Source organism: Chiloscyllium punctatum, chromosome 13 (genome assembly GCF_047496795.1).
Source record: "Chiloscyllium punctatum isolate Juve2018m chromosome 13, sChiPun1.3, whole genome shotgun sequence".
NCBI lineage: Eukaryota > Metazoa > Chordata > Chondrichthyes > Orectolobiformes > Hemiscylliidae > Chiloscyllium > Chiloscyllium punctatum.
In genome coordinates, this window is record NC_092751.1 from 124,233 (window position 1) to 135,517 (window position 11,285).

The window sequence follows — 11,285 nt, forward strand, 5'->3', positions numbered from 1 at the left end:
TGGACTGTCACTAATAGCTTAATTAACCTGCGAGTCTCAGATCAGGTTTCCTTTGTCCGTAAGTCAGTCTGTAAGTGCGGGACACACCTGCTTTTCTGAAGGAAAACAGAGACTCTTTTCAAAGGAAATAAGTGGCAGTTCTCACTGAGAATGATTTCTACCACACACCATAAGCAGGGAAGTGTTTTTCTGAAGAATTCCATTGTCTATCTACAAACTGATGGTGTGTTTGTCATATACCTGTGTTTGTCAGTTTGTGGAGGATTCAGCACCTTTTTTTTGAGCTAGTTTTATACAAGCAGTTGGTTCATTCTGTCTTTGCCAAGAATGTTGTTTACTTTCCCCTTTTACTGTGATTCTGCAGGTTAGAATATTCTGAGAGTCAGTAATATTCAATAACTGAACGTTGAATGATTTTGACTCTGACAGAGCAGTCGCCTTGTTTTCAGCTCATTATTCACTTTCCATTTCCTGGTTGTGTTGAATGTTACAGAAACAGGCTCTGAGCAATGTTTCCATTCACTTGTGTTGGAGTCACTGACAGCCACGTGGTCACTCAGTTTCAGGCTGATGGATCAGTTTCTCTGTCCTATTAGATGGTGGTCACTTGCTCAGTTTCCGATGGCTCACCTGAGCATCAGTCCATCAGCTGCTGAACCCTCCATCCAGCATTTGTTCCCTCTCACAGTGACTACTCCAATACAGTCCCAGCTTGTCTCCCACATTCTACCTCCCCAAACTCATGATCACCTCAGATTCTACTGTCTGTGTCCTTAAAGCAAGTCACGTAAGACATCTACCTCCATTTTAACCTCATCTACATTATGTTCAGAAATATGATTTCAAAATTTGATTCACTGCTTTTAAACCTACCCATGCCTTCACCCTGTCCTCCCAGTGTAGTTCCACACCTCCCTGAGGTAGCTGCCCTTATCCAATTCCAGCTGCATGAGAGTTTCTTGTTTTCATCTCCTCCCTGTTGGTGGCTTTAGTTTCAGCTGCTTTGAACCTAAACTTGGTAATTCTCTTCCACCAATCCCTTCAACTCTCCTCCATTCTATCAGCACTCCTTTATTTAATCCAGTTTGATCAAGGATTTGGTTTCCACCCGTAAAACTGTCCCTTTGTAGCTCGGTAACAGCCTCGTGTTATCATTGCTGAACTGTTAATCCAGAGACCCAGCGAATATTCTGGAGACCCTGATTCAAATCGCATTACAGCAAATGTGGACCTTGAATTTAATAATCATCTAAAATTATGGGTCTGTTGATGACCATGAAACTATTATTGATTGTCAGGAAAAACCCATCTGTGTCACTGATGTCCTTTAGGGAAGGAATCTGCCATCCTTACCTGGTCTGGCCTACATGTGACTCCTGACCCACAGCAATATTGTTGACTCTTAACTGCTCTCTGGGTAATAAATGTTGCCCATAGCCAGTGGCGCCTACATCCAGTGAATGAATTTTAAACAAAGCTCTCAGTCTGGGATCATGTGAGAAAGAAGCAGAAGGTGACCATTATGCCCCTCGAGCCTGCTCCACCATTCAAGAAGACCAAGCCTGATCTGTTCGTGATTTTTATTCCATCTTGCCCCAATGCCCCTTAACACGAATCTATCAACCGGTGTCTTAAAAATACTCAGTGAACCCACCTTCTGGGGCAGAGAGTTCCAAAGTTGCACAGCCTTCTGAGAGGAAACAAATTTCATTATCTATGTCCTGAAAGGGTGAAGCCAATTTTAAAGCAGTTACCTCTAGTTCAGGAATGACCCACAAGAGGAAATATCCTTTCCACATCCACCTTATCAAACCATTCAGGATCTTATATACTTCAGTCATGTCACCCCTCACTCCAACTGAAACAAAACCAGCCTGTCCAACCAACCCACATTTTATTTCTGTCATGCCGGTATGAGTGGGGTTGAAATGTTGTCTAATGTTTATTTTGCAGTGAATGTGTTGCTTCACTGTGTGGGTTTCAAGAATCAACATGAGCCATACTAGCTTTCCTGTCTCACCGTATTACGTATAGCTTACATCACTGTAGTGTTTCCATGCCTCCCTACGTTGTCTAATGAAAAGGAAGGAGAGATAGATTGAGAGAAGTTGTTTGAAAATTTGTTGTCGCCAAAAAAAATTTGGTATTTTTGTACAGATTGCATTATAATTGAAATAACCAGTTCATTAAATATTACTGACAAAATAGTACCAACAATTTACCAATGACTGAGGCCAGGATTAATAGCCAGTTATTTCCCTTCTTTTTCCTTACTCCCTTCATGTGGTTGGGGGTTATATTAGCAATGTTCCTGTCCCTGGGACAATCCCTGACTCCAGTGATACCGGAAAGCTCACAATTAAAGCCTCCACTATCCCTTCAGCTATCACCTTCTGGGGCGTGGTCCATCTGTCCAGGTAATAGATCTATTTTCAAATTTTTCAATTTTTTAGCATTTTCTCTTTGGTGACTCTTAAATGCTCTCTGGGTAATACATTTTGCCCTAGCCAGTGGCACCTACATCTAGTGAATGAATTTTAAACAAAGCTCTCAGTCCTGGGATCATGTGAGAAAGAAGAAGAAGGTGACCATTAGACCCCTCGAGCCTGCTCCACCATTCAATAAGACCAAGCCTGATCTGTTCGTGATTTGTATTCCACACTCATCTCTGTTCCACCGCCACCCACACCACCCCGACTGTCCCTTGAAGTTTTGGGATATTATTTGTGTCTTCCACCATGAAGACTGATGCAAAGTACTATATTCAGTTCCTTATCCATTTCTTTGTTCCCCATTACTATTCTTCCAGCCTCAATTTCCAGCAGCACAATGTCCATTTTCGACTCTCTTTTGAACTTTATGTAACTAAAGAAACTCCGGCAATCATGTTTTTAATATTACAAACTCGCTTTCTCTCATGCTTAATCTTCTTTCTCCTTATGTTTTTTCTTCATTGTTCTCCATTGTTCTTTTTTGGCTTCCCATTTCACTGACATCCCACTGCCCTTTGCCATGTGATATGTTGCTTGTATGCTTTCCCTGACTTCCCGAGTCAGCCATGGTTGCCTCACCCTCCCTGATCCATGCTGCTTTTTCCTCGGGATGAATTTTTACTGTGTCACCCGGACACTCCCAGAAACCCTAGCCATCACTGTTCCACTCTCTTTCCTGCTTGACTCCTCTCTCAGTCAATTCTCTCCAGCTTCTCCCTCATGTCTCTGTAGCTGCCTTTATTCAGCTGGAATACAGTTACATCTGATTCCATCTTCTCCCTCTCAAACTGCCGCGTAAATTCTATCATATTATGGTCCTTGCCTCCTCAGGGTTCATTCACGTTAACCTCCCTTATCAAGTCTGCCTCATTGCACAACACTAAATCCAGAATTGCCTGTTCCCAGGTGGGCTCCACTGCAACCTTCTTCAAAAAGCCATGTTGCAGAGATTCCACAAATTCATTTTCTTGCAATCCACTATCATCCTGATTTTCCCAGTCCCCCTGCATATTGAAATCCCCCCGATCACTGTAACCTTACCTTCCTTACATGCTTTTCCTATCTCCTCATGTAACTTATGCCCAAATCCTGACTATTGTTTGGAGCTCTACAGATAACTCCCATTATGTTTTTTTTTTAACCTTTGCGGTTCCTCATCTCCACCCACACAGATTCTCCATCATCTGAGCCGATGTCATTTATTGCTCTTGACTTGATTCCATTTCTTACTGTTCACTAACCCCAGCCTCTCTGCCCACCTGCCTGCCTTTTCATTTGGATGTGCATTCTTGGATATTTAGCTCCCAGAATGCTTCAGCCTTATCTTTTGCACTGTTGTGTTCAGCTCTTCCATCATCGATGATGGGAATATTTGTAGAACCTCCTTTTCCAGTGAGTTGTTCAATTGTCCACCACCATTCTCGACTGGATGTGGAATGAATGTCGAGTTTAGGTCTGATCTGTTGGTTGCTGCATCGCTCAGCTCTATCTGCAGGTGGGACCTGTCTCCAAAAGGACTGTGCTCTGGTAACCGACACTGACATGGACTGTCTCATTTTCTTCTTCAATCCAATCAAGCGAGCTATTGCATTTTATTCCCTCCGTTTTCCGATCTTAATAAATATCCAATCAATTTCAGAGCAAAATGCTTTCAAAATATTGAATCAATTTATTTGTTTAGATACTAGCACTAATTATCAAGTCATTGCCTTGACAATAATTGCATAATAATTTAAATTAGTTTTGCTAACAGGCATATTGTGGTTCATATATCAATTTAATTTATTGACTCTTAGGACAAATAGTATAACATTTTCTTTTTTCAGAATTCTAACAACAATTATTAAGTCATCAGCATTACAATAATTACACAAAGCTTTAACTTATTCTGGCTAACAATTACAGTGAATTTCAAATTTGAAAATAATCTAGTGTTCCCTTGTACTAATACAGTAATATAAAAATCCATTTTCTTTCAGATCATCACACATACAAAAGAATCAATGATTTCTGATACAACACTCGTTGTAAAAATCTGACTTTTTTTCTCATTAAGAGTCATCGAGTCATAGAGGCATACAACATGGAAACAGACCCTTCACTCCAACCCATCCATGCCGACCACATTTCCCAACACAATCTAATCCCACCATATTCCTCCAAACTCTTCCTATTCATATACCAATCCAAATGCCTCTTAAATGTTGCAATTGTACCAGCCTTCACCACTTCCTCTGGCAGCTCATTCTATACACTTACGACCCTCTGTGTGAAAAAGTTGCCCTGTAGGTCTCTTTTATATATTCCCATCTCAACCTAAACCTACCATCTTTAGTTCTAGACTCCCCGACCCCAGAGAAAAGACTTTGCCTATTTACCCTATCCATGCCCCTCAAAATTTTGTAAATCTCTATATGGTCACGCCTCAGCCTCCAATGCTCCAGGGAAAACAGCCCCAGACTGTTCAGCCTCTCCCTGTAGTTCAAATCCTCCAACCCTGGCAACATCCTTGTAAGTCTTTTCTGAACCCTTTCAAGTTTCACAACTACTTACCGGTAGGTAGGAGGCCAGAATTGCACGAAATATTCCAACAGTGGCCTAACCACTGTCCTGTCCAGCCCAAAACATGACCTTCTGACTTCTGTACTCAATACTCTGACCAATAAAGGAAAGCATACCAAACGCCGCCTTCACTATCCTATCTACCTGCGACTTCACTTTCAAGGAGCTATGAACCTGCATTCCAAGGTCTCTTTGTTCAGCAACACTCCCAAGGACCTTACCACTAAGTGTATAAGTCCTGCTAAGATTTGTTTTCCCAAAATGCAGCACCTCGCATTTAACTGAATTAAACTCCATCTGCTACTTCTCAGCCCATTGGTCCATCTGGTCCAGATCCTGTTGTAATGTGAGGTAGCCCTCTTGGCTCTCCAGTGCACCTCCAATTTTGGTGTCATCTGCAAACTTACTAACTATACCTCTTATGCTCGCATCCAAGTCATTAATATAAATGTCAAAATGTAGCGGAACCATCACCGATCCTTGTGGCACTCCACTGGTCACAGACATCCAGTCTGAAAAACAACCCTCCACCACCACCCTCTGTCTACTACGTTTGAGCCAGTTCTGTATCCAAATGGCTAGTTCTCCCCATATTCCGTGAGATCTAACCTTACTAATCAGTCTCCCATGGGAAGAACGCCTTACTGAAGTCCATAAAAATCGCATCTACTGCTCTGCCAAAATCAAACCTCTTTGTTACTTCCTCAAAAAACTCAAGCAAGTTTGTGAGATATGATTTCCCACGCACAAAGCCATGATGACTATCCATAATCAGTGCTTGGCTTTCCAAATACATGTACGTCCGGTCTTTCAGGATTTGCTCCAACAACTTGCCCACCACCGAGGTCAGGCTCACTGGTCTATTGTTCCCTGGCTTGTCCTTACTGCCCTTCTTGCCCTAACGTTGGCACCACGTTAGCCAAAGTCCAGTCTTCCGGCGCCTCACCTGTGACTATCGATGATACAAATATCTCAGCAAGAGGCCCAACAATCACTTCTCTAGTTTCCCGCAGAGTTCTCGGGTATACCTGATCAGGTCCTGGGGATTTATCCACCTTTACCCATTTCAAGACATCCAGGGTTTCCTTCTCTGTAATCTGGACATTGTGCAAGATATCACCATCTATTTTCCGACAGTCTATATCCCTTCCATATCCTTTTCCACATTAAATACTGATGCAAAATACTCATTTAGTATCTCCCCCATTTTCTGCGGCTCCCCACAAAGGCCGCCATTTGAATGACCTCGGTAACTTCAAATTTATTAATTTTGAAAACCTTAATTACTTTGCCCTGCAATAATTCCTGTTTATGTCCACACATAGCTCAGTCAAATAGCAAGGTGAGATTTATCATTATTCTAATGTTCGCTAATAGAGCTTTGAAAATCTATTTGTTGCTAATATGTAATAACTGTTCAGTTCAGTACATAGAACATCGAACAGTACAACACAGTACAGGACATTTGGTCCATGTGCTAACCTTTTATCCTCTTCTAAGATCAAACTAACCTATATTCCCTTCATTTTGCTATCATTCATTTACGTAGCCATGAGTTACTTAGATACACTTACTGTATCTGACTCTACTACGACTGCTGGGAGTACATTCCGCACACTCATCACTCTGTAATAGGAACCTACCTCTGACATCTCCACTCAGCATGGCTCCATTCACCTTGAAATTATGCCCTCTTATGATAGTCATTTCCACCTGGGAAAAAGAGTCTCTGGTTGTTCACTCGATCTAAGCCTCTCATCGCTCTATCTAAGCCTGTCTGTCAAGTTGCCTCTCATCCTTCTTTGCTCCAATGAGAAAAGCCCTACCTCCTTCAACCTTTCATCAGAAGACGTGCCCTCTACTTCAGGCAGGATCCTGGTAAACCTCCTCTATGAGGGATCTATGGACATGGACTCCAAGATCCCTCTGTTCCTCCACACTGCCAAAAATCCTACATTTCACTCAATAGTCTGCATTCAAATTCAAAATTCTAAAATGAATCTCTTCACACTTTTCCAGGTTGAACTCAATCTCCTACTTCTCAGCTCAGATCAATGTCAATGTCCCGTTGAAATCTTGAAACACAGTTTAAAAGACAAATCAAATGAGTCCTAGATGAGTGTTCGCTACAAATAAACCAATGGAAGGTACGTAGAATTCAGGAAGAGCTGACCTGTTTGAATGATTAAACAATTCCTTCTAGAAAACACAGAAACTAAATCTTTCTTACAATTCAGTAATCCTGCAACTAGATAATACTTCTCAGTTTACATATCTTAATGAATATCTAATTAATGTCTGTGTAAACTGCTGGAAAATGTTTAATCATTTCATTTGTTAAAACGCCACCGTTAATTATCACATCGCTGTCACAATAATTGAACTCGATTTTAATTATTGACTGAGGTCAAGTGACCTGTGGCCCGAAATTGAATGTTTGAAATTCACCGACAGCCACAGAAATCTGATCGAAAAGAAACCTGCTCAAATGAAATCAAACAGAGCCAGCATCATTCAGCTCCAGAAAAGAGGTCACAAAAGTTCCGGGGATCCAGTGACAACCAGCCTGAGAGTTGTGTATTGGAGAGGTTGAACCAGATTTTCTGGCATCTTGGCTTCCAGCCAGTTCCTGAGCATAGCACGCCTCTCATGGGAAGGAAAACAGTGAAGGATGTTTGTACCAACCCACTGGATGGATCGAATACAGCTCATGATCATCCTCAAAATTTTGTCACAAGATTATTAATCATTTGCCAAATCATGCAAAATAGACCAATGCTACTGAAATCAAATTACTCTTAATCACTGCACCTAAAACCAAACGATGGTCTTCAAGGTCACCTAATCACTGTTCACTGAATATCTCTTTATAATAATCTTATTTTTCCCAGGATGAATAACCACAACAAACATCACCATAACACCCCATCCAAAGATATGCAATAGGCACCTTCTTATAATTTACACACATCTTTCTCTGACCAATAATCACCCTTCATCATTAATAGATGAGCAAGCTAATACTGACATTTATTGAGATGAAGAAATTCCTGAATATTACTCAGGTTTGTGATAGGTTTCTCGACTATTCATCACAGCAAAAGTGTAATTATGGCTCACTGTATTTGTAGCTGCAAGCATTTGCGCATAACCGATTATACATTTTTTCAGAGAAATTTTGAAAAGAATTGTGCGACAAATACTGTTGCCTATTTTTTGCTGTGATACCCACATTCCTTATCTATTTATTCTCTTCCCAACTCTGACTCAAATTTGTAAATATTGATGATATGAAAAATTCCATGAAATTATTTTTCTTTTTGGGAAGAAATGTAAAGCAAGAAATTATTGAATAACTGAGAATTATGAATGACAAAACAATGATAATTAATAATCACTGAATGTCTAATATGATTTTTGTCAATCTACCAAAAAAGCAATTTAATCTTCAAGTCTCTGATCTCAATAAAAAGTCTAATCAACATTAGAGCAAAATAATTTTAAAATATCGAATCATTTAATTTGCCAGAGTACTAAAATTAATTGTAAATTCATTGTCACTCCATTAACCAGACGGTAATTCAGTTAAATCTTTGTGACAAGCATCGTGAGATTCCCATTTTAGTTTAATATGTTATTTCTTACAATGAAAAATGTAGTCATTCTATCCAGGTTAAAACATCCACAAACCAACCAATGAAACAACCAAGCATTCATAGTAAATATGTTATCTCTTCTTGATGTGAAAACACAAAGTAATCATGGAATTAATATGAAACCTTATCAGTTAAGTCATGTCAGATTGCTATTCTACCCTAATAATTACTGTTCATGTCTACACTTTACACAGTTGCACAGTAAAATCAGATTTCTCACCAATTTAATGTTTGACATTAACTGTTTTTCAGACTAATTGTTGCTTATATCCAATATTTAATAATAGTTCAATCCAGTACATTCATCCCAAAGTGTAGTATCATGTTTCCATACATTAACTTGTGTAAACACATTGCACTGTACAGTTTTGCAATCATAGCAAATGCTGATTTTTATTGTAATAGTGCAATGCTAGTTGATTTTTAGTTCAATAATGGAATTCGTGTTGATGTTTATTTTAATACTGTTTCATTTGCTTTGATTATATTTCAATTCCATACGAACATGCATTTTAATTTAAATGATTACACTAAAAGCTACATTGTGTTTCTTGCTAAAAAAAAAATTAAAGTTCCCATTCCACTTTGTTTTGTGAGAAATGAAGTTACCTACATCTCTTGTTCAGTTCAACAAACACAATAACTTTTGAATTCTTGAAAGTTGTACCCCTTTTTTTAAAAAAAAAGAAAGTATCTTTTAGCTGATATATCACGTCAAGAGATTTTTTGCTTTTTCAGATCATGTGCCCTGCAGAAGTGTTTTTATGTTCAATTTGTTACAACAAACAGCTGCTTTGGAACTGTTGATTTTGTTTTCATTTTTATTACAACATTACTTATTAATGTTCAATAATCACAAAATCATGCAAATTCCTTTTTCTATCAAAGGTCATTGACTGTATCTTGTGGTCACTCAGATATTCACTTCCTTTACCTATAATTTTCTTCCTAATTCAGATACTAATGTTTGAACATTGATCAGGATAAAATTGCATAAATTAAAAATACATGTTTCTACAATTAATTGAATTGAATGAAATGCATTACTGTATTTTTTTTGCGAGAAATGAAGTTACCTACATCTCTTGTTTAGTTCAACAAACACAATAACTTGTGAATTGTATTGTCTGCATTTTTCATCAAAAATAAATTATTTTCAATAATAACTGAATGGCTCATGTATTGTTCCCAGTCCATCAATCTCGCGACTATATTTCAGTCTTCAGTTTACTGAGCATAATGGACGACTAATCAACATCAGAGCAAAGTGTTTTTAAAATATTGAATTGATTTATTTGTTCAGATTACAGCATTTATTTTGAATTCATTAGCCTTATAATAATTGCAGAATAATTTGTTTGTGTTTCTAACGTGATCCACATTTTAATTTAATGTATTGTTTAATTGAATCCACTGTAACAATATTGTTGTTTTCGTGTCAACTATCCCACAATGGAACCAGTGATTTTGCATCCAACATATTTTGAAAGTATCTGACTTTTACTGATTTGAATGATCGCATTAATCTCAGCCGTAGAAATTCAGGGAACTGCAATTGCATTTCAAAGCAATAATTCCTGTTCATGTCTACACATTGCACAGTCACATAGCAAAATTAAATTGCTCCTTCTTCTAAATGCGTAGATAGATTTTCAAAATTCTAATATCTAATAATTGTTCAGTTCAGTAAGGGGTATAAATGTGCAATAATGGCTCAGTGCAAGAACTGTTGTGAAGATATTGCAGTGTACAATCTCACAATCATTGTAAAGATCAATTTTTACTTTAACCATGGAAACATAGTTGAATTGATTTAATTATATTTCACTTCAATGTTCACATTCATTCTGTTTTTAATCACAATAAGAGTGAACGATTTTACATGACAAAATTTAAATTCATTCCTTTTTTTTCTGTACACAGAACAGAATTAACACCCGCTCGTTCTCTCCTTTACCAATCACAGTCAACATTGAATTGTAGAATGGTAGATTGACACAGCACAGAAAAAGCCCATTCAGCCCAAATTGCATGCTGGCCAGGTTTCCTAAACTAAACTCGTCCCATTTTCCTGTGTTTGTTCCATACCCCTCTGGGTTTCTATCCATGTAACTGTCCAAAAATCTTTTAGATGTTGTAATTGTACCAGCCGCTGCCCCTTCCTCTCACAGCTCACCCCATATGTGCCAAACATATTGTACGAATAAAATTGCCCGTCAGATCCTTCTTAGATCTTTCCCCTCTCAATATAAATATTATTTACACTGTAGAATCTTTAATACTGCAAAGTTGAGAGGTATTTAGAAGCAGCATAATCCCATTTATATTTTAATTAGTGACCTAAAGCCAATAAATTGCAGATATTGTGATCATAGCAATGAACAACAGATACAAGTTGAGGAAATGTTGGATTTAAAAGCAATTCAATAAACACCTAGATATGTTCTAACCAACTCACAGAGGTGCTTTGACACATCTATGTTGAAGGTGGGAATTGAACCCATGCCTCCTGGTGTATTAGTACAGACATTACCAGAGCGCTCAATAATGTTCCCATGCAGGATGTGCAGGACTA

At 38.5% G+C, this 11,285-nt stretch overlaps 1 long non-coding RNA gene across 1 annotated transcript; it reads left to right on the forward strand.

Annotated features, from left to right (window-relative positions):
• Positions 1-2,279: 2,279 nt before the first annotated feature.
• On the forward strand, positions 2,280-8,221 carry LOC140484529 (uncharacterized). The gene is made up of 3 exons (XR_011962227.1): positions 2,280-2,417; positions 7,074-7,201; positions 7,509-8,221. It is a non-coding gene; the product is annotated as an uncharacterized lncRNA (long non-coding RNA).
• The last annotated feature ends 3,064 nt before the right edge of the window (positions 8,222-11,285 follow it).